Here is a 25,853-nt window from a genome sequence, read left to right on the forward strand (position 1 = left end):
TTCTCTGGTCATCTTCCAGTGTCTGGACGCCCAGCAAGGTTTGGGTCACCTCCTCCAACCCACAATCCCAGGATCTGCACCGCAGGCCTGGCTTAGTCCTGCTTGGCTGGGGCTCTTCCCTTTTCCGTGCATGGAGAGGGCTGAGCTAGAAAGTGCCCGAAGTCCATTCTGAGGCTAATGTGCTGATCTACAAGAAGGTAGATCGCTCCTGAAAACAACCCACACAGTGGAAAACAGCTACTCCGACTTTCAACGAACCTGCGGTAATGCCGCCCGAGGAACACCGGGTTCATATACAGCGCAGATTTTCCTCTTGACTTCATGTTGAGCTTTAAGACAATTTTTCAACTGTGTTCAACTTCCCAAAAAAGTTGATGTTCAGCAGTTTTGGAGATGCCTAAGCAGTAAGCAATCAGATTGCTTTTAAATCTGTAACTGAAAAAATGGCTCTGAGAAATCCAAACTGATTTTATTCAAATTCTCAGGGAGAGTGAGCAATTCAGCTGTTAGTGTAAAACCAACCCCAATGCAGTACAGCAAAACCGAGCGAGTTATCTTCCGAGAGCAGTAAGGAGGTAAGACTGGAGTTCAAGTACAATCTGCACCCAAACGGTGTTCTCGTGACTGTTCTCCTGGGTACCGGGTATCCCCTTGTATAACCTGCATCTGTGAGTAGGACTTTTATCTCTGGTACAACCTGCATTCACAAAGTGCTGCGGGGAACCGGTCGTTATCCTTGGAACACAGTTATAATGAAGTTCGTGTGGATGTGACACCCGGGACGGTTTTTTCTTAGTGTTTCAGCCTGGGATGAGGTATCTGTGAAGGAGATGGATGCCACGCACCACCTCCAAGGGAGGTACCAAAATGAAGTGTGGCCAAGTGTTGCAGGACGGTCTACAGAAGGAATCGGTAGAATTATCGGGCAGACTGCTCGCACCAGCGGGGCGATTGCTGTGTGTTCTCCAAACCATTTTATTTTCTACCTGGATACCCCAAGTGACCGCAGCTTCTAGTCCCCTTGTACCAGAGGGAGACCTGTTGTGGCCACTGAGTGCAGCAGAAAGTGGGGCCTGTCTAGGCCTCTCTCCTAAGTGGTTCCACAACACGGTTCATACTCTCTTGTCCCCACACCAGCACACAGGCGACTGAGAGGTGGCACAGTCATGTGATGGAAGGGGCCTTGGTCACTGTCACCCGGAGGAGAGCTGCAGAGGAGGTGTGCCCAACCACGCAGACCCACATCAACTGTGCCTGGTGAGAAGTAGACCTTTGTCATGCTACAGCACGCCAGTCAGAGTTGGGTATCACACGTGCTATTTGTACTTGACAGATAGATTCTGTGGCTCTGTGAGGCTGTAACATACTTTAAAGATGTTTAGGCAATAATCGAGACACAAGCTAATGAAGAACTTTATGGAAGTCAGCTCCACACCTCTGCGTTATTGGGTTTTCTTTCTCTCTTCGAATTTGACATTCTCTCTGTCAACTTTCTGCGTGTATCTACATTCACACTTGACTGCTAATTTTCAATGCTCACCACTTTCCTTTATTTGGAATTAATATTGATTTCAGGTAGTTCTTTATATTTCATTGGTTATTGGCTGGAATTTTGTTCTCTGTTCTTTATTTAAAAAGTAGACGAGAAAAATTGGTTTTCCTGACTTACAATTTTACTTGAATGTTGCTGCTACTCACTTTGCAAATGATTCTCTGAATTTATTTTCCAAATTTAAAGAAAAGATTCTGAAAGCCTTTCACACAGTTTGACAATTCTCTCAAAATATTTTTCTAGTTATATAATTCTGATAAACGCTTTAAACTTTATATGCAAAATATCAGATCCATTCATTCTTTGTTCAATAATATTTATGAATCCTGTCATAAGTGCCCTTCATTAATAGGAACTTAGAGATAAAGAAGATAAGGGCTTGCCCCATGATCTTAAAATATGCGATTAAACTGAGGAATTTATGGCAAAATAACTTCCCCCACCATGAGGCTGACAGCCCGGTGATAGAGGGGGAGCAGGAGAGCACCGAGGACCAGCAGTGACCACAGGGTGGCTGAGTTGAGCTCCCGCAGAACCATGGGGAAGCAGGTGCCACCGTAATCCCTCATTGGCATCCATCTCATACCTGCTTCCTTTGGTCTCTTTTCTCTGGCTCCTGTTGGGTGCTGGCACTGGGGGGCTTTAAGCTTTTCCTTCCCTGGTACTTCCTGAACTGGCACAGGTTCTCTGGCAAATGACTTTCTACAGCTGTCATCAGGCGGTCTTGCTGGTGCCCGTCCTCCTGAACCCCACAGAAACTGCTCCTTCGGGGCGGCCTCTTCTCCCCTTCCAGTGGTCCAGGCTGGCCCCATCAGCACCTGCTGACCTGCTTCCTTCCCCCTCTCGCGACCACTCCCTTAACCATTAAGCCCTCAACACAATGAGGTTCTGGTCAGCATTCAACAATCTTGGGAATGAAGCCCAGGGTCTGTCCTCCTCAGGGACAGAATTTCAATCAAACGAGAGATGCCATCAGGACCTCAGGTATATTTCAGCTCCAATCTCAGAAACGTGGAACGACCCCACTGACCACATCCCTGTGGCCCCAGATGATGTGACACCATGGCTGACATCACAGCTGGTGCATCAGCAGCCCCTGCCCCCAGCCACTGACTGCTCAGTAGATCATGACCCTGACCGTGACCCCTACTCCCTCAGCCACCATGATGAATGACCCCTTCCCTATACAGCCCATCCCCTAGAACTCATCAGGGAGCAAGGTCACGAAGCACGAGCTCAACTGTGACTCCAGGCACGACACCACTTCCTTTCAAGTGAACCTTTACTTTCTTGGCCACAAGCTCCTACTCACGTTTGATGGGGCTTTAGTGAGCCCAGGCCAATGACCCCGTACGTTTTGGTGACTCTCCAGGCCCAGTTCTCACGGATCCAGTCACAATCTACCCACGCCTGCTGCCCGCCACCCTTTGGTGCTCCCGGCAGTGATGAGTTCTGGTTTGGTGTCTGGACTCTCCTGTGGGAGCGCGCCCGCCGCCCACCGCACCTTCACCTTCAACTTTACCGTATGTTGGAAAGCAACTGCCTCATTACAGCGCCTTCATCTGAGCTCTTCGATCTATGGATTATTTATAAACATGCCGAATTATCAAATATTTAAGGGTTTCTGTATTCTCCTTTAAAACCTTTTTAGTTACTTCAGAGTTTTGTTATTTTTAGATATCATTTTAATTTAGCAGTTTTCTTTTGGGCTATAACTTTGCATTTTAAGTGGTTGTCCACGGCATTTAAATCAGTCACATAAAATACAAGAACCAAGCAATAAAACGGGCTGATTTACCGCCCTCCCTGTCCTTGGCACTGGAGTTGTCTTATAAATTACACTGACACACAGCATAAATCCAGGAGATGATGTTATTCTTTTGTTTTCAGCTTTGTATTTTAAAGAGGTTGAGAAGAAAGCCGTCTACACTTACCTGCTTGTTTATCGTTTCTCGGACTCTGTATTCCTTCCACTAATTGGGGTCCCCTCTGGTCTCACTTTCTTCCACTTAAGAAATTTCCTCTAGTGTTTCAAGTACCCAGGTCTGCTGGTAGCCAGCCCATCCTGGTTTCTCACTTACCTGACACATCTTATTTTGTCTTTATTATTTACAAATATTGACAGGTTTTTTTCTCTTTGAGAGGATTTTTTAGACTCTGCTATTTGAGACTTGGGGGTTCGTCTCTTCTCACCGGCCTCCAGCTTCCGGCAGTTCCCTGCGAATGGGTCCCTGTGCTGGGCCTTTCGGGAGTGGGCTCGGATTGCTACCAACAGGCCTACGTCATTCCTGCCTTTGAATGTAGCTTCCTGGGGGTCCACTCAACATCTTGAATTTCTTAATTTATATATTTGACTAATTTGAGAACATCAGTTTTCAAAAAAAATTTTCTTACCCATTCTTACCTTTTTTTCCTGAGACTCCAATGATATATATGCTATAATTCTGATATTGTTCTGCACACTGAGGCTTTTAAAAATATTATATTTATTTTCACTTTCCAATTGGATAATTTCTATTGATCTATAGTTAGAGTCACTGGTTTATTCTTTCATCTTCAATATATTGGTAATCCTATGCAAAGAGTATGTTTTTCTTCTTTTCTTAAATTTCAGATATTTCATTTCTCAGAATCCCACTTGGTTCTTTTTATAGTTTTCACTTTCTGCTAATATATATTTCCTACTCATCATCTTCACACTTTTTATTTTTCTTGAGCACAGTTATAATAGCTGTTTTAAAACATCATTTGCTAATCCCATCATCTGAGTGATTTTAAGGTTGAGCTTTATGTCTTGTCTCTTTTGTATAAATCATGTTTTCTACCATAAAATATATCTAATAATTTGGAAGACTTAAAATTGTATCTGGACTTGGTTAACCATATATGGTAGGGATTTTTCTTACGTTCCCCTTGACAATATTATTTTTGTGTTTGTCGTTGTGTTGTTTCCTTCTCCAGCGGTTAACTTGACTGGCCTCGGATTCCAGTGTGTGCACGACTACAGAGCAGCAGCTGAAACATTCACCGCAACATTTGCCAGGACGCCTGCAGTCGGCCCTGCGAGTGAGCGGCGTGAGAGCCAGCCCGAGAGGTGGGCAGGGGCTGCGCAGGATTCTGAGCTTCTCTCACAGCTCACTTCTGCAACATTCTGCACACGGTCCAGCTGCTGTGGTTGCCCTCCTCCTTTTCTTTTTTCTTTTTTTTAAGAGGGGTTCTAACTGTATCTCCAAGTTTAGGTGCCCTTCATGCCTCCAACAGAGATTGTCCTCTGTCCAAAAGCTGTTGCAAGTTTAATGCCCCTCTAGTGTTCGCTTGATTTTTGTTTTGGTTACTCCCAGTGCCTTTAGTTACCTGCTATTTTGTATTAAGAGTATGCAGTTATAGGCAAGGTAATTAACACACCAGAAGATTCGTCATCACTAAATGTGAAACCTGTTTATGTTGGACAACAAATGTTTTTGCTTTTCTATGAACTATGTGTGTATATGATGCCCACTTGTTAAACCTGCTACTTGGTCTGTTCCATTTCAGGAGCTAATTGCCTACCTGCGAGACAAGCCCAAATGCATTAATCGTGGTTTTTCTTTTTACTTGTTTCAAGATTTTGAGTCACTGGCACTTAAAAAATATGATAAGTAAATTAATGTATAGGGAATTCAACAGCATAGCTTTTTAAATTAAAGAATATCCTGGAAGTCTTTGTGGGAAGCTTTACAGTTAGGGGACGTCTCCGATTCTTCCCGTAACACGCAACACAGATTATTGTTGAACTGGGCTCCTGGCTTTCTAGCTGAATGTAACAGCGCCACTGTGCCCTAGAAGTGATGGCGTGGTGGGAAGTTGAAACTGAGACTTAAATACTCCCTTCGGCAGCACGTATACTAAAGTTGGAATGGCACAGGGAAGATTAGGGTGGCCCCTGTGCAAGGATGGCATGCAAATTCGTGAAGCGTTCCATATTTTTTAAGTATATGGAAATACATGAAAATGAACACACAACCACCCCAAATCTATAGGACACAGTGAAGGCCGTCCTGAGAGGGAGGTTCATAACAATACAGGCCTACCTAAAGAAGATAGAAACATTTCAAACAAACAACCTAACCCTACATCTAACAGAACTACAGGAACAACAAACAAAGCCCATAGGATTAGAAGGAAGGAAATAATCAAGATCAGAGCAGAATTAAATGACTGAGAGACCAAAAAAAATTCAAAGAATAAATGAATTCGGGAAATGGTTCTTTGAAAAGGTAAGCAAAATTGACAAACCTTTATCTAGACTCATCAAGAAAAAAAAAACAAAGTACCCAAATAAATAAAATCAGACCTGAAAGAGGAGGAGCAACTGATATCACAGAAATACAAAGGATTATAAGAAATTACTATGAACAACTGTAGGCCAAGAAATTGGACAACCTAGGTAAAATGGACAAATTTCTGGAAACATAAATCTCCCAAAACTGAATAAAAAAGAACAGAAAACATGAACAGACTGGTAACAACTAGTGAAATTAAAGCAATAATCAGAAAACTCTCGGCACACGATAGCCCTGGACCAGATGGCTTCACAGGTGAATTTTACCAAATATTCAAAAAAATACTAACACCTGTCCTTCTCAAACTATTCAAAAAAATTCAAGAAGAGGAAAGGCTCCCAAACTCTTTTTATGCGGCCAGTATTATCCAAATTCCCAAACCAGATAAAAGCACAACAACAACAAAGAAAGGCCATCTCTCTGATGAACATAGATACTAAAATGCTCAGGAAAATATTGGCAATCCGGATCCAGCACATTGAACCGATCATGCACCACAATCAAGTGGGATTTATCCCAGGGATGCAAGGATGTTATAGCATTTGCCAATCAATAAACGTAACACATCACATAGACAAAATGAAAAACAAAAATGCCATGATGACGTCAATAGATGCTGAAAAAGCACTTGATAAAGTCAAGCACCCATTCATGAAAAAAAAAAAAAACCCTCAGCAAAGTGGGAATAGAGGGAGCACACCTCACCATAATAAAGGCCATAAAGGAGACAACATCATACTCAATGGGCAAAAATTAAAAAGCTTTTCCCTTAAGGACAGGAACCAGACAAGGGTATCTGCTTTTACTACTCTTATTCAACACGGTACTGAAAGTTCCAGCGAAAGTGATTAGACGAGAAAAACACATAAAAGGTAATCAAATTGGAAAAGAGGAAGTAAAACTATATTATTTGCAGATGACCTGATAGTGTACATAGAAAATCTTATAGTCTCCACCAAAAAACTACTTGACCTAATAAGCGAATTCAGCAAAGTAGCAGGTCACAAAGTCAACATTCAGAAAGCAATGGAATTCTTGTATACCAATAATGAATTATCAGAAAAAGAAACTAAGAAAAAAATCCCATTTACTATATCAAGAAGAAAAATAAAGTGCCTAGGAATAAATTTAACCAATGATGTAAAAGTTTTCTATACTTAGAAAATTATAGAACGCTGAAGAAACAAATTGAGGAAGATGCAAATAAATGGAAGCATATACCATGTTCACAGACTGGAATAATTAACATCATTAAAATGTCTATACTACCCAAAGCAATCTATAGATTCAGTGCAATTCCTATTAAGATACCAATGGCATATTTCATAAATCTAGAACAAATGTTCCAAAAATTTATATAGAACTGAATAAGACCCTGAGTACCCTCAGTAGTCTTGAGAAGAAAGAACAAAGTTGGAGAGACCACAGTACTTGATATTAAACTATGCTACAAGGCCGCTATAATCAAAACAGTCTGGTACTGGCATAAGAACTGACACAGAGATCAAAATAACTGAATAGAGAGCCCGGAAATAAACCCATATCCCTATGGTCAATTACTATTTGACAAAGCGGGGACAAGCATACAATAGAGTAAAAGCAGTCTCTTCAATAAATCATGTTGGGAGAACTGGACTGGTACATGCCAAAAAATGAAACTAGACCACCAACTTACACCATACACCAGAGGAGACTCACATGAATAAAGGACTTAAATATAAGTCATGACACCATAGAATTCCTAGCAGACAACATAGCCAGTAAAATTTCAGACATCCCATGTAGCAACATTTTTGCCAATATATCTATCTCTTAGGGCAAGGGAAATAAAGGAAAAAATAAACAAATAGGACTACATAAAATTAAAAAGTTTCTGCATGGCTAAAGAAACCATTACCAAAATGAAAAGGGAACTGACCGTATGGGAGAACATATTTGCCAATGATACATCAGACAAGGGTTTAACTTCCAAAATATATAAAGAACTCACATGATTCAATGCCAGGAGGACAAACAATTCAGTTAAAAAACAGACAAAGGACTTGAACGACACTTCTCCAAGGATGACATACAGAGGGACCAGAGACATATGAAAGGATGCTCAGCATCACAAGCCATCAGAGAGATGCAAATTAAAACCACAATGAGATACCACCTCACACCTGTCAGAATGGCCATCATTAATAAGTAAACATCAAGTACTGGCAAGGAATGGAGAAAAGGGAACCCTAGGGCACTATTGCTGGGAATGCAGACTGGTGCAGCCACTGTGAACAACAGTATGGAATTTCCTCAAAAAATTAAAAATGGAACTGCTTCATGACCCAGCGATTCCACTGCTGGGATTATACCATAAGAATCCTGAAACACCAATTAAAAAGAACCGATGAACCCCAATGTTCAAAGCAACACTATCTACAATAGCCAAGTGCTAGAAACAGTCTTAAGTGCCCATCAATAGATAAGTGAGTTAAAAACCTATGGTACATTTACATGATGGGATACTATACAGCAGAGAGAAAGAAGGAGCTCCTACCCTTTGTGAGAGCATGGATGGAACTGGAGAGCATTATGCTAAGTGAAATAAGCCAGGCGGTGAAAGACAAATACCATATGACCTCACTTAAAACTGGAATCTAATGAACAAAATAAACTAATGAGAAAAATAGAACCAGAGACATGGAGACATGGAACAGACTAATGGCTGTATGAGGGGAGGAGTGTGGGGGAGTGGTGAAAGGAAGGGGAAGGGACTTGTCAAAGAACATGTATGAAGGACCCATGGACATGAACAATGGAGCAGGGATGGATTCTGGGCGGGGGGGGGCTGGGTAGAGGGGGAAGGAGAAAAATTGGGGCAACTGTAATAAACAATAAAAATAAAGCAGAAAAAAAGAAACCGAGGCTTTGACTCCCTATTTGGCTATGAACACACAGCTTAGCATTTTTCTTCCTCGTGTTTGCATCTCCCTTTCTGATTTCTTGGAGTGGGGATCTTGGAGGAAAAATCGAATTAATGTCCGTATTAACAGGTCTAAGTACAAATATGTACTTAGCAACAATCACCAGCCCAGACTTTGTCCTTTCTTCTAGATTTGTTTTCATAATTATGTTTTCATCATTTCTAATGTGCTGTCAATTACATATGCAAATGAAGTGGAGCAGACATTAAAGAATTTCTACATTAGTGTCATAACAACAATGTGATTTTATGAGGTAGATGCAATCCATGCCAACTATTAAGAAAGCTCTGTATCTCAGGCTGTTCTTTATTTTTAACAACTATGTAGTCTGCTTTCAACTGAAATATATAAATAGAATTTTAAATCTTATGTAGAGTTTGGAAACTGCCCAATTTTATGATTTATAGGGACCCACAGCTGCTATATACCCTACACTGTGGTGTTCTGGTTACACATCAGACGCCGAGTACTGAATACTTTTGTTCTCTATATACTTAACATGTCATCTCCTAATCTGTGAACTTCTTGGACTGTAACTTTTTTAAGTGTTATTTTTTGTTTTGCTTTTAAAGAGGGGGAAGGGAGGGAGAGAGAGAGGGAGAGAAACATTAATGTGTGAGAGATACATTAGGGTCCTGGCCCGCAACCCAGTTATGTGCCCTGGCTGGGAATTGAACCAGTGGCCTTTTGGTTTGCAGGCCAGCGCTCAGTCCGCTGAGCCACAACCAGCCAGAGCAAGGCCTGTAACTTTTCGACTTCTTCCTTTCAGCCTCTGGCTAGCCTTCCGTACTGTTGAAGTTCCCTGCCTGCCACCTGTCTCCCACACCCTAGACGGCTCTTTCTCAGCTCATGTTAGACCTGCTGGAAAGACCCATAAAATTCAGTCTGTTTACTTCATTTTATAGGAAAAGAAATAAGACATCTTGTGAATGGACTACGCTGAGATCCGATAGCCAACATGGGACTCGATTCCATCTGTCTTACCTTGTAATTCAGGATACGTCTATGGGACAGAAATGTGACTTAGTTTTATTAGATTTGATTACAAAAAGGTATATTGTAGCTTCTAAGATGATCGCATCATCAAGGAGCTCAGAATATGACTGAAAAAATGGGACAGAAAAATAACTGTAGTAAGTTGTTGGCTATATTTCGTAACATAGTGGTTTCTACCTATGTGTTAAGGGAAACATTAAATTTAATCTTTCCTATACATAACACAAAACTTGACAAATGTGTAAACTTGATTTTCTCTTTGTCTACAAGTAGGCGATTTAAGTGTTAGGCTAAAAAATCAGATGACTTTTGGAGGCTGGCTTATTTTTCAGTGCCACAGAGGAACAGTGACACTGTGCTATCGGAGGGGGTGGGTGGCTGTCACATCTAACCAGGACCAGGGTGACTGGCATTTATACAGTCTGCCCAGAGGGCAGAGCAGCACCGTGGGATTCCGCATCAGGTCGCGTGTGCACCGTGTTGCTGAGAGAACACAGACACTGCAGGCATCTTTGTGCTTAGGCAGTAATTACATTTTAAAAGCTCTATTTGGATACCTTTGACATGTAACAATGTATATATTTAAAGCATACAACGTGATACTCTGATATACTCGTATATATTGTGAAATAACACTACGACCAAGCCAAACAATATACCCTGCGTGTATGTGTGTGTGCATGTTCCGAGCAGCCGTGATTGGAGATCAATCCTCTTAAACAAATTTCAAGGGTACAATAATGTTAACTATTATCACCATGACACGCATCAGATCTCCAGAACTCACTGACCTGTGTAACTAAAAATGTTGCACCCTCTGGTCGGCATCTCACTTCCTTCCCCCTCCCGCTCCGCCGCCTCTGGCCACTACCGTTCCACTCCTTGCTGTTACGAGTCTGGCGGCTCCAGATTTCACATGTGAGTGTGATCGCGCAGTATTTGCCTGTCTGTGTCCGGCCTGTGTCATTCAGCACAGTGGCCTGCAGCCTCATCCATGTTTTCGCAATGGCGGGATTGTCTCTCTTTAAGGGTAAATAACACTCCTGTATGGACAGACAGACAGAGCACCTTTTCTTTGCCCACTCATCCTTTTGGACCTGCGGGCTGTGTATTGTCAGTAGCACTTCAGTCACAGGCACCCCGGGCACGGCTTTGCGATGCGTCTTTCCTCTCCTTTGGAGACACACCCAGATGTAGGATCGCTGGGTTGCATGGTACTTCTCCTCCTACACTTTTGAGGGAATTCCGTTCTGTTTTCCATGGTGGCTCTACCAACTCACGTCTCCGCAAACAGTGTGCAGGAGTCCCCCCTTCTCCACATTCTTGCCCCAACTTGCTGTCATTTATCTTTTGATAACAGTGGTTCTGGCCGCTGAGGTATGAGACTCTCACACGGTGCTGATTTGCATTCCCCCAATGACTAGCGATACGGGGACCTTTCCATGTGTTCATTGGATTATTTGTAGACACTCTTTTGAGAAATGTGTATTTAGGCCCTTTGCTCAATTTAATTGGTTTTGTTTTTGGTTGTTTGTTTTACTATTGAGTTGTATGAATTCCTTCCTTCCCTATCTGCAGACGCACTACTTTCTTTTCTTGTTATACCGCAGGGTAGCATCTCCCTATACAGTGTTGACTAGGAGTGGGGAGGGGTCTCCTCGCCTGGTTCCTGACCTTCGTGGGAGAGCTCCTGTTTCTCACCAGGCAGGTGGTAGTAGCTGGTGTAGGGTTTTTAATACTTTCTGTCCAGTTGAGAAAGTTCTCTAACATGGTTAGGTTTTGAGGCAGACTAAGCAGGTGGTAACTTGAGCTCCGGGGGCCGTGGGGGAGGGTTGGTGGGAGAAGACATTATGACTCTGGTCTGGGATGGACTAAGTTTATGACGCCTGCAATAGAGGCTGTGACCACGGTGCTGGGTCGTTCATCTGGAATTCAACAAACAGATTGCGCATGAGGATAGAAATAAGACTTGTCTTGCTGACAATAGAAAACTAACTAACTACTATCCTCCCAGTCCTGCTCAGAAAAACACCTTGGCCAAAAGGGCCTGCCTACTTGGATGGTTAAAATTCACAGAATCTTTAAAGCCTACCCATCCCAGACAAGTCTAAAGAGAGTTCAACAGACTATTTTTCATCCCTGTACAAAAGTCTAAATATAAACAAAACATTTTCCCTAAGTAATCTTTCACAGTAAATAGAAAAAAACACAATTTATGATTCACAGAAATGTTCACTTTCTTAAAATATTAGTGCTTTATTTTTGCCAGAGAAATAGGGCCTGGGAGGAAGGAGTCATGAAAACGGGCAATTTTCTTTGAACAGGTAGGTACATTACCTTCCGACCGTTGTCTGGTAAATGAGGGCTTATTTCGCAAATAGTGTCTTAATTGTCAAAAATGAAAAGACAGCAGGAGACACAAGGCAAGGTGATCAGATCACAAGGCAAACAATGAAGTAAGAGACACATTAGAATCATTTTAAAACAACTAATCAGCTTGATAATTAGAAGCCCTGGCTACTGCATCAAAAAGTCAAAGAAATAAATAAGAAGCCACTGAACAAAGCAATTAGATATTTTGTGAAGTGTAACAAGTTATTCATAATGTGCTTCTCTGCACAAAGGCAATCATTTTTTTGTACCTGATAACCAACGTTGAAACAAAAAAAAGGGGGGTTCTCTTGACAATGGGGACTGGGGGTTAGAGTGGGAGAAGAAAGGAGAAAGCGAAACGTACTGGATAATTGGTCTCTGTTTGTGCAAGCCAGGAGAGTGAGTACACACTCGAGTGAGAAGTTGCCCAGAGAGAAGATTCTATGCAACAAAGAAATCTCAAAAGACAGTAGAGACTTTGTAGAATATATCAGATTAAAACAAAAAACAAACCAAAGCAAAAAACAGACTAGGGAATTCAAACTAGGGAATGAAAATGTCACTTCTCAAATCTCAGCGAGGCCTGAATTACAGCTGAATTCGCCCTTTTTGGGGAAAGAACATTTGGTGGGGCTGCTGCTCCAGCCCAAACACAGATCAGCAGACCGAGCCCCGCCCTTAATTTGCTGCCACCGGGGCTGCAACTGTGCATCTCCCTGCACACGTTGTTTCAGTCCTCCTTCTATTTCTGTCCTGATGTGGTTTCGGTAAGGAAGAAACGAGCATTCTCCAACATCACGGTCACTGAACTCACTCTAACGTCATGTTTAACATGTCTACAAAGGCCAAAGAATGTAAGGCCACTCCCCGAATTAAAAAAATAATAGCACTTCCTAAAAGAGGAGGGGACTTACAATTACTAGCCAAGAGCAATTTATGTCCATAAAAGTTACCAAAGAAATGAGTGTGGAAATTAAGGAGGAGAGCATGGGAGAGGCAGCAGACACAGTGAGAGACCAGTGGTCAGGGGGGTGTCTCCCCGGTAACAGGGAGCCGGAGAGGTGGGTGAGAGGAGAGGTGGGTTACTATACGGATCGTGTACACCTTGCAGAAGCACCGTCCTTGACAGCTGGTCAACCTGGTCCCGCTTCCTAATAGGCTCAGTTTTCCAGACATGTTGCTAAGGATATGGTCAAGCTGGGTACTGGTACATTCTTTCATGCATTAGCTAATTCATTCCAGTTTTTGAAACCCTATTAGTGAAAACCTACCAGAAAATATATACATATAACACACACATAGACACACATACAATCCTTGCCCTCCAGGAGTGTACTCTGTTGAAGGAAAACCATGGCAATGAATGATTTGGAGTGACGAATACTCGCCACGATGGTGAGTGGCGATGGGAAACGTACCAGTAACCAGGGAGTAGGACCGGTGTTCCGGTGCCCAGCAGCACAAGCAAAGAGCAGAGCAGACCCTGTGAAATGTGTGTGGGGGTGGAGGGTACAGTGCGGGGACGAAGTGCATCCACAAAACAGACACGCCACAATGTTAAGGCTAATACCCATTTTCAGTCCATGGCAGGGGGAGAGCAAGGAAAAGGGAAAAGCTATTCAGAGACGGCCGGCCTGGACTGTACTGGGAGGGCAGTGGACATGGTGGAAAAATTAAACAGACGAAGAACTTGGTGGAAAAATTTGTGTGACTATGTGTTGCAGACCCTGTCCAGCAGAGTCCGCCTGTTGTGGCTGACAACAAGAATCAATTCACAGGCGACAACAACCCTGTGTGGAAAAAGGGAACAGGCACGACTACTCTCTCAAGGGAAGAGTGCCTACGGTGCCTCGGCCACTCCCTCAAGAGGGGAGCGCCCCGACCCTTGCCTAGACAGGCTTTTATTGTTTTCCTGGGCTCTTACATCAAAGAAAGATTTATCATCTATCACAGAATATTATTGCCTACATTCTAGGTACAATCAAGGAAATAAAAATAACATGCAAAGGGGGATGAAGATGAGCTCATTAGCTCTGTCCTTGGGAAAGTTCACACAGGCTTTGGAAGTTACCTTGAAGATAGACAATACACATTTGTTGTTTTAGACCAGGGTGAGGGAGTTTTAGCAAGAGCAAGCCATAACAATCTGTATGCATTTTCTAGGCCTGATTCTCCTGGGAAAACTCGGTTTGAAGGCCTGGCTCCTGCCCACCACTTCGCTTCTGTAGGTTTTCCATACAGAGCTGAGTCACATTTGCCAGGCCCAGACAAACCGGTCCCCTACAACTATGTAATCTTTCATTATTTTGTTTTTGTCTTTAGCCTAGCTGAATTTTATTTCCCTTTGTGCTTTTCAGCCCTCAAATTAGAATGAGAGAAAATGATGAAAATATCCAAAAAACATGATATATTTTAGGGCCACCATAAATGCCTTGTGCCTATTAACTTACTTTAATCATCACTCCTCCAAGAGATCATTGTGGTCTTATTACTTTTATTTTGTAAATGGAGTATCACAGGACTCAAGTCCTTCTCTGTTCTGTCTTTATTCGACAGTCACAGTCCCCCAGCAGTATGTTAGTGACTACAAGAATGTTCAGGCGAACCTAATAAACCCCTAGGCTCTAGAAAACAACTAGTATATCCCTTTGGTAATTTGAGCCAATCATGCTAGAATGCAGTGGGGAACGGAACTCAGCTTTTATGGAAGATACTTGCCACGCACCAGACTCAAGGCCAAAATGCACGTGTTGTAGAAGACAGGTGTTACCCACACTAGGGAGACAGATGCCCTCACACACGCCCGGCGTCTGGTCCACGGACGTCGAGTTGGAGTGAAGTGGCAGCAAATTTCGGTGTGTTCTGAACCCCGAAAGGCGGCATTCCAGCCTCATCGCTGGCTCCAGGCACCGCTGCAGCACCCCAGTTTCCCAGCGTGTCCCCTGCTTCTGGGTGATGGGCATGTGATCAGACCAGTGGATCCTGCGGGTGTAAGCACATCATCGAACTGTGTTTGCCCAGACACTGAGCAGGGAGATGCAGAGGAGAATAAAGTATTCTCATGGTGGTGATGATGGCGGATGCTTTGTAGGTGGGAAGGCAAATCCGCATGTGGAATATGCATCTGTTCTCCTGAAGAAGAAGCTGTCTGCAGTAGAAAGGGGGCCTACGTGATGGACCTGTCCCCAGGAGGCCAGTTAGTGCTCTTGGGAGCACCTCAGGGGCTCAGCGTGGGCCTCTGCCCCCGTACTTCAGGGTCTCGTTGGCGACCCAGTCCTGAGTCTGTGTGCAGCAGCTGCCAGGACCCAAGCCGACAGGCTGCGAGATGGAAGCCGCTGCTCATGGAGATCTCATGGTTCACCAGGCCACCCCTGAGTGTGACCGGCAGCAGACGGCAGTCCCCAGACAGGGCGATGTCCACTCACAGGGGCCCCATCCTTCTTAGGTCAGATTCCACATTTGCTCAGTCGTGATGACAGGCGCTGTAACCCTGAGTCAGCAGTCCTGGGGCTTTGAGGTTGTTTGCAGAGAGGCCCAAAGGGGCAAAACATCGAGGGACCAGAATGCCCGCTCTGGGAGGAGGCCAGACTGCTGTGCACTCCTGTTTCAGCTCTCAGACTCTGAACAAGTATCGTCTCTGGTCTCCGTGGGCCGTGTATTTTCCATTTCTTTGCCACTTGTTGGAAATTCCACTGTTTCAAAATGGGCCCCACACATCCTGGGGAAGCGCTGTCCAGTGTTCCTAAGCACAGGGGATCATGCATCTTTCAGGGAAAGGCACTTTTAGATAAACTTCATTCAGGTTTGAGTTATCATGCTGTTGGCCATGAATTCAAATTCAGTGAGTCAACAGAACATATTAAATAAGCCGTCTTCAAGCAGAAACATGCACAGAGCAGGTTTGTATGTCGATCACTTGATGGGCACATGTGACCGAGGCTGGCAGAAAACTTAACTTTGCATTTCTCCTAGGAGCTGATTCCATGCCTTAGGTGACCATAGAGAGTGTAACTACTAGGAATCACGAGAATTCTCTCTGTAGCATACAGTTTTTTCACATTTGTCCATTCTTCTAACCACGGAACTGACACTACTTGAATCAGGAGTGAGGTCTCTGTGTCCTTCTTACAGAACTGGGTGGGGGCATGTGACTTGTCTGAACCAAAGGAAGTGAAGGAAACAATGCTCTGCCATGTCTGTGGCTGGGTCATCAGAAGGACACGGTTTCATTCTCTGTCTGTGGGCACGCACTTTAGGTGCCCTGGGGCGCCACATGAGAAGTCCAGGCAGGGGAAACTGAGAAGCAGCCCTACGGAGTGAGAGCTGGATACTTCAGGGGGTCCGGGCCCCTGGGCAGTCCCTTAGTCCCCAGGGTCATCAGGCACTCCACCTGGACCAGAGAGAGCCTGGTAGCATGCCAGAAGCTCCTTCTCAAAGGCAGGCAACTGTCTGTATGAGAAACATCGTTCCAACCCCGAACCACAGAGTTCAGGCTGTGATGACCACTTCAGGCTTACTAGAAACGCCACAGATTTAGAAGGGAGTGGAACCCACAGTGTTGAAACCTACCGTCCACAGAACACCGGGCACCAGATGCAATTTGGAAAGGAAGACACCACAGGGGATTCTAATTCTTCCAGATGAGCTGGGCTTGTGTATCCCCCTGGAGAATTCTCTGCAGCCTTTGGCCAGGCCTCACTGAGCCTGTAATGGCCATTAAGGTGGGGACGAATTAGCACCAGGAGTAATATCCTTTGTAATGTCTCATAGAGAAAAGTTAAGGAAATTCCATTTCCTGTGAGAAGACGGAAATAAATTAGTTCAAGTCACTGCGGGAAACCAGGCGGGCAGGAACAGCTAGTGATAAGACCCAGAGAAAGAAATATGGGATTTTTAAAAATAGACATCTTAATTCCTAGAATAATACATGTGAGAACAATTTGGAAGAGGAGAATGAATTTGAGAAAGCATTGAGATTTTTCAGCTTGAGTTAGGATGGGCTGGATGGCTTTATAAGACTAGTCAGTCATTATGATGTTTATTACTTGTTTACACAATTTAATGGGCAGCAAACAAATAAATCAAAGCAAGCCTTAAACCTGAAAATCTTAACATTTTCAGAAAACAGAGTTAAGGAGGAAAAAAGAAGTTTGGAATGGAATGGCCAGAAGCCCTTGATAAAATTAATTCCCTCACTGGTCATAAGGTTGTCAAAACATTGATTCAAGACCCCTTCGCCTTTCATTTCCCTTCTATGGAAATGTGGGTTCTTCTTAAATTTTAATGTGTTATTATATGAATTGGATACAAACCTGATATGCCCGTAGTGGGCAGCAAGATCACTTTGGGGGCTGGAGAGAGTCTGGGGCTGGCAGAGTAGAAGTCATTTTTTATAATACAGCCTGGGGGCGGAGATGCCCATAAAGGGCCTTAAAGTCACAAACACCCTGAAATCAGAAATGGGAGCCCTTGTCTGTTCCAGCCATAACCCCAAGACTGGGGTGGGAAGGACAAGTGAGGTCACAGCTGACTGCTGACATATGCCCTGACTGGGAGACACGAATTGGGGATGGAAATGGTGGGCATCACCCCTCCACACCTGTGGGCTCTGCACCCGACCCCACTGCGCACACTTCCCCAATTTCCTGTACTTAGGTTACCCTGTGCATCAAGATGGTGCCCGGAGCAGGCGCTGTTCACACTACAGCAAAAGCTCAGAAGAGCAAGCCTAGGGCGTGAGCCCCCTGCGAGTCTCTGCCAGCATCACTTGCTAATATCCCATTTAAAGCAGGTGACATCGCTGAGCCCCAAGTCGAGAGAGAAAAGCACACCCCACCTGCTATGAGACCAGTGTGAGCGACGTGCCCAACCATGTTCTGCCAAAGATTTTGTGACTTCCAGCTGTGTTCTGTGCGCGATGGTTAATTTTATGGGTCAACTTATTTGGGCCTCTGGATGCCTGGATATTTGCTTACACATTATGTCTGGATGTGCCTGTGAGGGTGTTTCTGGAAGAGACCAGCATTTGAGTCGGGGGACTGAGCAAAGAGGAGGCCCCCCCAAGCACTGTGGGTGGCAACTCCCTCCTGCTGAGGCCTGACAGAAGGAGAAGGCACGGGAAGTGCCTTTCTCTGCTGATGCTGAGCCAGGTGTCTGTGTCTGCTCCCTGAGCCCTCAGGTCAGCGGACTAGAACTGGGACGGCCGCTGTGGGCTCTCTGGCTGATACTCATAAGGAGCAGGTGGCGAGCATCTCAGCTTCTGGAATCACGTGATCCAGCAGCTTGGGGTGTGTGTGTGTGTGTGTGTGTGTGTGTGTGTGTGTGTGTGTAAGTGGCTGGTTCCATTTCTGTGAAGAACCCAACTAATACACTGTACTGACCCATTCCACGTTCACTCTTCACACATGTCCAGACTTCAACTTGTCTTTTTTTGCCACTCGTCTAAGGGCAGGTGCCTGAGGGATCGACACGATGGCTTCTTGCTATCGTTTTCTCTGTAGCCAGTAGACTTTGCTACCACCACCAGCAACGCACCTCACAGACACTCAAAGCTTTTAATAAAAAACACTAAGTAGTACATGAATGCTTTCCTGGTTTTCATATGAAATACTGTATGTTTTTTTGAGATTTATAATATCAATTTATGACATGGAGGTACCACATGTATATAATGAAAACTTTTGAAATCTTCTGATTGTAAAAGTAATAGGCAGTTATTGTGTAGGTGGAAAATAATGCTAACGAATGTAAAAATATTTAAAAGTCATATAAAAATCATGTTTAGAGTCAGTCTCTGTTAATATTTAATGACTTCCCTTCTAGGATGAAATTTATAATTTTACGTGTTACTGAACTGAGATCACAGAACATATTTTATGTCTTCTTATTTTAATTAATACAATATCATGAGTATTTTCCCATCATAAAAAGTTTTGCCAAACCTGTTCACCCTGCGCGGGTAAGTCAGCAGAGTAACCTAGGTGTGCTAATGTGATCCTGCAATGAGAGGATTACAATAGGCACCTTAACAGGGTCTTTTCTCCCCTGCGCATAGGTCCTCTGGGTCCGAGCTGTTTTTTCCCAAAATGACGGCTGCTTAATCGGGAGCGGAAGTTAGGTGTCTGCAGGGGCTAATAACTTTCCCGCGGAGATTAATGAGGTGGCACGCTGAATACTCTCACACAATGCCAGACGCCTGATATATGACGGACGATATAAATTCTGTTCCATTCTGCAAAAGTTGAGCTACTGCAATATTCGCTTCACCTATTAGCAGCCTCTGTGAATGAAAACAGAAGTCAGCCCGAGACAAGTTTCCTGCCCGTAGCCAGGAGCAGAACCCTCTTCTAGAATGAGGCCAGGAGTGCCCCATGCAGACAGCCAGTGGTGGGCTGTAGAAGCGGAGGGTCGGTCTTGACGGTGCTATCAGGGAAGGCTTCCTGAAGGAGCTGGCCTGGGGTTGGCTCCTCAGTAACGTGTATGGAGGAGGACTAACAGTCACTCAGTGCCTGTCGTAAACCTGTCCTCATCGCCAGCCACCGTCACATCTCTAGAGAACCAACGGTGGCGGTCCCATCTGACAAATGGGACTCAGCACTGTCTGACTCCACACTGATGCTCTTCAATTCACTGTGAGGGGAACAACTAGAGAGGAAGGGAGGACACTGGGGCAGAACGTAAAGTGAGCAGAAGCCGCTGAACTCAGGCTCCGGGAGGGTGGGCAGCGCACAGGCAGGTGTATCAGTGGCTGGGGGGACGGGGGGCAGTTCTAATTGCTGGAGAGCTCGGCTGGGCTGTGGTGAGGTCATGTAGGCACAGTGAGGGTCACGTGGGGAGGTGCTAGGGAGCAAGAGACACCACCCGCGAGGGTGCCTCGGGACACGGATTCCTCTGCCATGGCTCCATGAGTTTCCTGACCTCAATTCTGCCCTTGGTTGATTGAAAATTGCTTTAAAAAATCTCAAGTACTTGAGAAATAACTTTGTAGGGTGTGTGTGTGAAATCAGGAACCGCCCCCCCCCTTTTCTGTTATAGTGAATAGGTAACTGATTTTTTAGTGAGAGCGAACCGAAGGCCCCCTGAAGCACGTTCACACTTGTGGTCAGAACAGACCATCAGGTTTTACTACGGTGATTACCATTGAAAGGCCCGGCCTGGCCCTCAGCGTGTTCACTGTTTACCGGAGGAGACACGCAGTAGCAGGTGTTAGGAAGGAGCCGTGCGGGTGCCGTGAAGATGGGCCACATGACAGGTGACCTAGCCAGGCGGCCCCAGGGAGCCTGCTGTCACAAAACACTGACGAGGAGACCCCTGGGAATCACTGGGTGGCCTGGGGAAATGGGGACAGAAGGGGCAGACACCCAGGCAGAGGAGAGAGCTTATCTGAGTGCCTGTTATTGCACACGCCAAAGCTGGGAAAGCCAGCAACAATTTACTGAAGTGTGGAGATCAAGCGGGAACAGCAAGTCACAGGCTGTGGAGACACGGACAGGTCGGTGAGCTGGGTCTCGTGGGGCCCAACAGCAGACATACTAAGGGCCTGGTCTTCCCCCCAAGGCAAGCGGGGAGCCGCGGGGAGCTTTCAGCAGAGCCTGCTGGGACCTCAGGGGCTTCCAGCGGTTCGAGAATAAACCTGATCCAGCCAGTGTTTGTTGAACTTTAGACATACTGTCATTTACTGTTAATCCCCAAAACAATGACATCAGGTGGATTTTCCCTTTGTTAATGAGAAGACTGAGGTATAGAGGAATTAAGTGATTTGCTAGGGAGCCTTTAGCTGGCAAGCAGGGGAGCTGGGATTTGAACTCGAGAGTCTGGTCCCAGGACAGGCATGCTTCCCCAGCAGGTGACACTGCCTCTGTGGTGTCACAGCAGGCAGTGGTGAAGGTGACGGGCAGAACCAGGCTACTGGATCAGTTTCTGATTTCTGCCCCGGGTAGGAGAATAATATCACAGAAAGAGAATATTCTTTAAAATAAATGACTTGGGAAACTCATGGAAAGAGATATGACATTAAGGCCATGTTATCATTTTTTGTTTCTTTAAGTTTCAGTGTAAAAGACGTATCCTGGATTCCACATATCAGGGAATTGTGTGTGCTGTGCAATCATCAGGGCAAGCCGAGGGGAGCTGCACTCACAGATGGATCGTGTCTGCAATCGGCCTTGACCTTCCGTTCCCACTGAAGACATGATTTTCTTTGTAACGCAACATTTGATGCAGACGGATAGTTAAATCACCCCACAGCGCCTGAACACCCCCGCAGAGTGAGGAGGACCTGAGCGGACCTGATCTGTGCAGAGTCCTGCCACTGCTCAAACTAGCCAACCATCACTAACGCTCCCGAGCAAAGCTGCCAGGTCCGGAGGGCTCTGGGATGAGCAGAGCCTGCAAGGCCGAGGACGCATGAGCCCGTGTCCTTTGAGGCCAGCTCACATGTCCTCTCCTCCCTGACCACGGGAAGCAGGACAAATGGCTGGCAGAACACTCGCTTGAAACTTCTCCATCGTGGCACATTGGACTTGCAGCCCGTGCCTTCTGGGTAACACCAATTTACGGATACAGGTGGGGATGACTTTAAGAGTTTTTTCCTACCCAGAGGCCTCGAGTTCCTGTAGGAGATTGTTTCAGCTGAACGTTATAGCAGCTATGGCTGTACCATGGTGGCTCCCAGTCTCTGCTGGTCCAGCCTCCGCCTCCCCGCTAAACCAGCCTGAGGCCACCTGCATGAGAGTGCTGCATGTAGGATCAGCCAGCATGCTCTCTGCCCACTGTCCCATGCCAATGCCTGTGAGTCCATTCATCTGCTCAGTGACAGAGTCACAGTGCCTCTGTCCCTCCCCAGCCCACCGCTGTCCCTCCCCGACTTGCCTACCTCCTCTGCAGTAGGCAGATGCCTTTGTTTTCACTCCATTCTCTCGTGTAGGTGGGTGGAGGTGGTGCAAGGCTGTGGACGTCGTAGGGAAGCAGGGCTGCTTACCACTGGAGGGGTTCAAGGTTTACCAGATGTAGCAAGCCCATCCCTGGGTCCTGCGGGGGCAGCCCAAGGCAGGCGAGGGACTAAGCAGAACAGGATGGGGATGAGACTGGGTAGGTTGGTGCCCAGCCTCACACCCACTCGTGACTCCTTCCACTTAGATATTCCTTTGATGGCCGCTCTGTGTCATTGACTTTAGGACTGCAACACGGTTAGCTCTCTACCCTATGCCTGTGTTAGTCAGGCAGAGAACAATACTTATGGCATTCTGAGAGCTCAGAGAAAATAGACCAATTCATTTATCTTTTGACTGTGGCCTTTAGAGAGCCAGATATAATTTAAGACTGTGAACTTTGTATACACCTACCTTGACCTGATTATATAAGGACTTACCTGTTTTAAATGTGGCAGGACGCTACAGTGAATGAAACACCTACATGGTTTTGCTATTTGCTCTGTATGATTCTGTTCTGAAGCGAGTGGATAAAAGCTTGAGGAGGTAACATGGTTTTAACAAACAACGAATGTCTCAGGATTCTGTCTTTTAATAGGCAGTATGTTATAGTAGGAAAGAAACAGCCAGACGAGGGCGCAGAAAACTGGATCAGAACCCCGGACCTCCCGCATGCCGCAGCCTTCGGCCACCTGGGGTGGTGTTTCTGAATCTCTCATCTCTTTGGCTAAAAGGGGATCAAATCACGTATCTCGTAAAGTTGCATCAGAACAGAAAACACAGATGAAGCTCTGCTCAGTGCAGAGGTGCTGAGCTTGTACTAAGATCTAAGCGCACAACCTGTGAAAAGTGAAGTCCTATCATGTAACTGTCCTCATGTGTAGATCCGTATATATCTGTCACCAAGAGAGGAAATTGGATGCTTTTTTGAACATCTATGAAATATTATAGTTATAACAACCCCCCCACAAAACTGATTGCAGAAAAGTGTATACAGGGAATAAATATATAACCAGACCATGCTTCTGAATAAATAAGCAGAGTTTTGATCCCAATACTAAAATCAGTTATGTTGATTTGTTTTCTTCTAAACCACTCCTAAAATAAGAAAATAAGTTGCATTTATCATCCCCCCTGATACACATGCCTGTCCCAGCACTTGGTATGTTCGATTGCTTCTGTGGTTCCTTGACCAAAATGTGGGCAGTTTCGACAGGGCCACCATGTGCTGAGTGACACAGAGTGCCCTGACCAGAAGGACAAACCCTGGAGTCACACTGGCCGGCCTGCTCTCAGATACACGGTTCACCTGCCAGGTGGCTCGTGGCGAGTTACTGACGCTGCCTGACCTCTGTTTTTCTGATCTGTTACAAGAGAGGTGGCCGCTGGCCTGGGGCCTGGTGGGGGTTACATGAATTTTGCACCCTTCGAATGAGGCCTGGCACATGAGGCCAATCAGTAAGTATCAGCTACTGTGTCATTTCAAAATGCTCAGCAAATGGCAGCTACTCCATGAATGCAGAATGGGTGAAGAAATGAATGAATGAATGGATGATAGATGCAGAGTATCAGAAAACTGAGTCAAAGAGTCTGGATGCCAAGTGTGAGGGAGTTGTATGCCTGCACTGTCTCCCAAGGGGTCTCATGGTTCTGCCTCCAGAAGGGACTGGCGTCAGGTAGGCGGGCTCAGGTGTCCTACACCACTGACCTCCTAGGGTCCCGGGGTGAGTGTGGGGCGCTTCGCTCGCATTCACGCTGAGTGTGTGTCAGCAACACACACAATGTCCAAGCAATTGTGTTTATCAACAGGGTGACCAGGGCTTCAGGCCAAATACTTATGGGAATGGTTATGTTGAAAACCAATAGTTCCATGAAAGCCATTCTGCAGAATCACACTACATGTTGCTCTTTTTCTTCTCTCGGGGCATGTGGGTACAGGAAGAGCGAGAGGAGTGAACTCTTCCTCCAAAATGACTTCTTGGACATTTTCAATTTCATAAACGAGTTCGTTCCTTCCGGCAACAGCAAAATGCGCAGCGCACAGCACGGGTAGAAGACATGGCTCCACAAGAGCTGGTCTAGTGAGCTGGTGACGGCCTCCCTGCGACCCTGTAGGTGTCTCATCGGCAGGGACTACCTTCCACCAGGTACAGGTGGGTGAGCTGGGGACGTGCTGTTGACACGCTGGCAGCCGAGGTCCTGTGTGAAGAGGTTGAGGGGGCAAGCCTTCACCCTGTTTTAGCAACTAGGATGTGCCATGTGGAGAGCCCAGCGAGGGGCACGTGACGACAAATCCTGCTCCCCAGTCTGGGATGCTGGTGCCCGCTTTACTGACACCTGTTTGCTAAAGAGGAAGAGCTGTAGCAATGGGCTGTCAGGGAACTAGCACCTTCTGCTGACGGAACTGGCGACATTGAAGTGAAAAAGGAAAGACATGGAAAGCAAAGAAAGCAGCATGGGGGAGCGCATGTACAAGTTCATGACCTGAGGATGATGCTGCTGGTGCCTGACTCTCTCTCCTCAGAGTACAGCCCTTAACAGCCTACGTTTGTTGTCAACGCCACCTATTAACACCGTATGTTTGGCCGTTCTGGTTTGGAAGCGAGCAGGTGCCAACTTCCATGATAGCTGAGTCCCACAAAAACCACAAAACAAACCTCAACACACTGTCACATTTTCCGGGCCAGGTGCCATACATACGTGTACCTTTGACAGTGGGACTTTGAGTTTGCTCTCTCAGCCACATCTTAGGTGACACAGCTTGGACAACCGACGCTTGATCCACAATGACAAACTAGGACACCAGTTCCATAAGTCTGTGGGTCTCCTGTCCTGGTGATTAACCTTTGTTTAAAAAATAAGGGCGTCTGTGGCATAGATAGCAGGTGGTTGGGACTACTGTCTTTGCTGTGAACTAGCCCATTAAAGAGACACGTGGTGCTCAGTGTGAGGTGGCAGACAGCTTGGGTGTGAAGGTGTGGGTTTAATTTCTCAATAGTCCCAGAGACTTACAAGAGGATAATAGTACAATTGACTGGGAAAAACCCCCAGGGGCATCCAAGTGGATAGACTTTGTACGATGAGTGGACAAACCCATTCTGACCACAAATAACGGGGGTTACGGGCAGTTTGCCGAGTGATCTGATGCAAAGACTGTGTCGGATGACCCCGGATTCAACTTTATTTACTGGTTTCCAAGTTGTCCAATCTCTAAAAGCCTCATGTATTGTATTTAATGTGTTCAGCACAGTCAAGACATGGAATAGGAGGCGAGATCTCAAGTATGTGGCAGGCGCTGGGCATCCTGCTTGAGAAGTTGGCTAACGTTGCTGTTACCCAGGATGCTGGTGGCCGGGTGTCAGATGAAGAGTCTATAGGGCCCGCAGGGAACGAGGGGTAGCGATCGTGCAGGGTGGACTTTGAATCATGGGACTAGGGGATCCAGAGATGACAACAATAGGAGCCACCAGGAAAACTCCGAGGACACAATATTTATGCTTGGAGTATAAGAGGAAGAGCCGGAGTGTTCGCTATGGAGGAAGAGACAAGTGGGGTAAGAACCATGGGAGATGAAAAGGACACTGATTCACAGAGGATCTTAAAAAGAGGCAAAGGAACACGACTTGATCTGTTGTCAGTCCATTCCACTGCACTCCATTCCATGTCTTCAGCATGTCTGGGGACCTCTGTATTGTAAATGGAATATTTAGCCTTGGTA

At 45.6% G+C, this 25,853-nt stretch overlaps 1 non-coding gene across 1 annotated transcript; it reads left to right on the forward strand.

The window, feature by feature from the left end:
• Window positions 1-5,412: 5,412 nt before the first annotated feature.
• Window positions 5,413-5,519, forward strand: LOC119064861 (U6 spliceosomal RNA). Its single transcript, XR_005085499.2, has one exon. It is a non-coding gene; the product is annotated as a U6 spliceosomal RNA (small nuclear RNA).
• The last annotated feature ends 20,334 nt before the right edge of the window (window positions 5,520-25,853 follow it).

The sequence above is a fragment of the Artibeus jamaicensis genome, unplaced genomic scaffold (genome assembly GCF_021234435.1).
Source record: "Artibeus jamaicensis isolate MK-2021 breed Jamaican fruit bat unplaced genomic scaffold, CSHL_Jam_final scaffold_916, whole genome shotgun sequence".
NCBI classification, from domain to species: domain Eukaryota; kingdom Metazoa; phylum Chordata; class Mammalia; order Chiroptera; family Phyllostomidae; genus Artibeus; species Artibeus jamaicensis.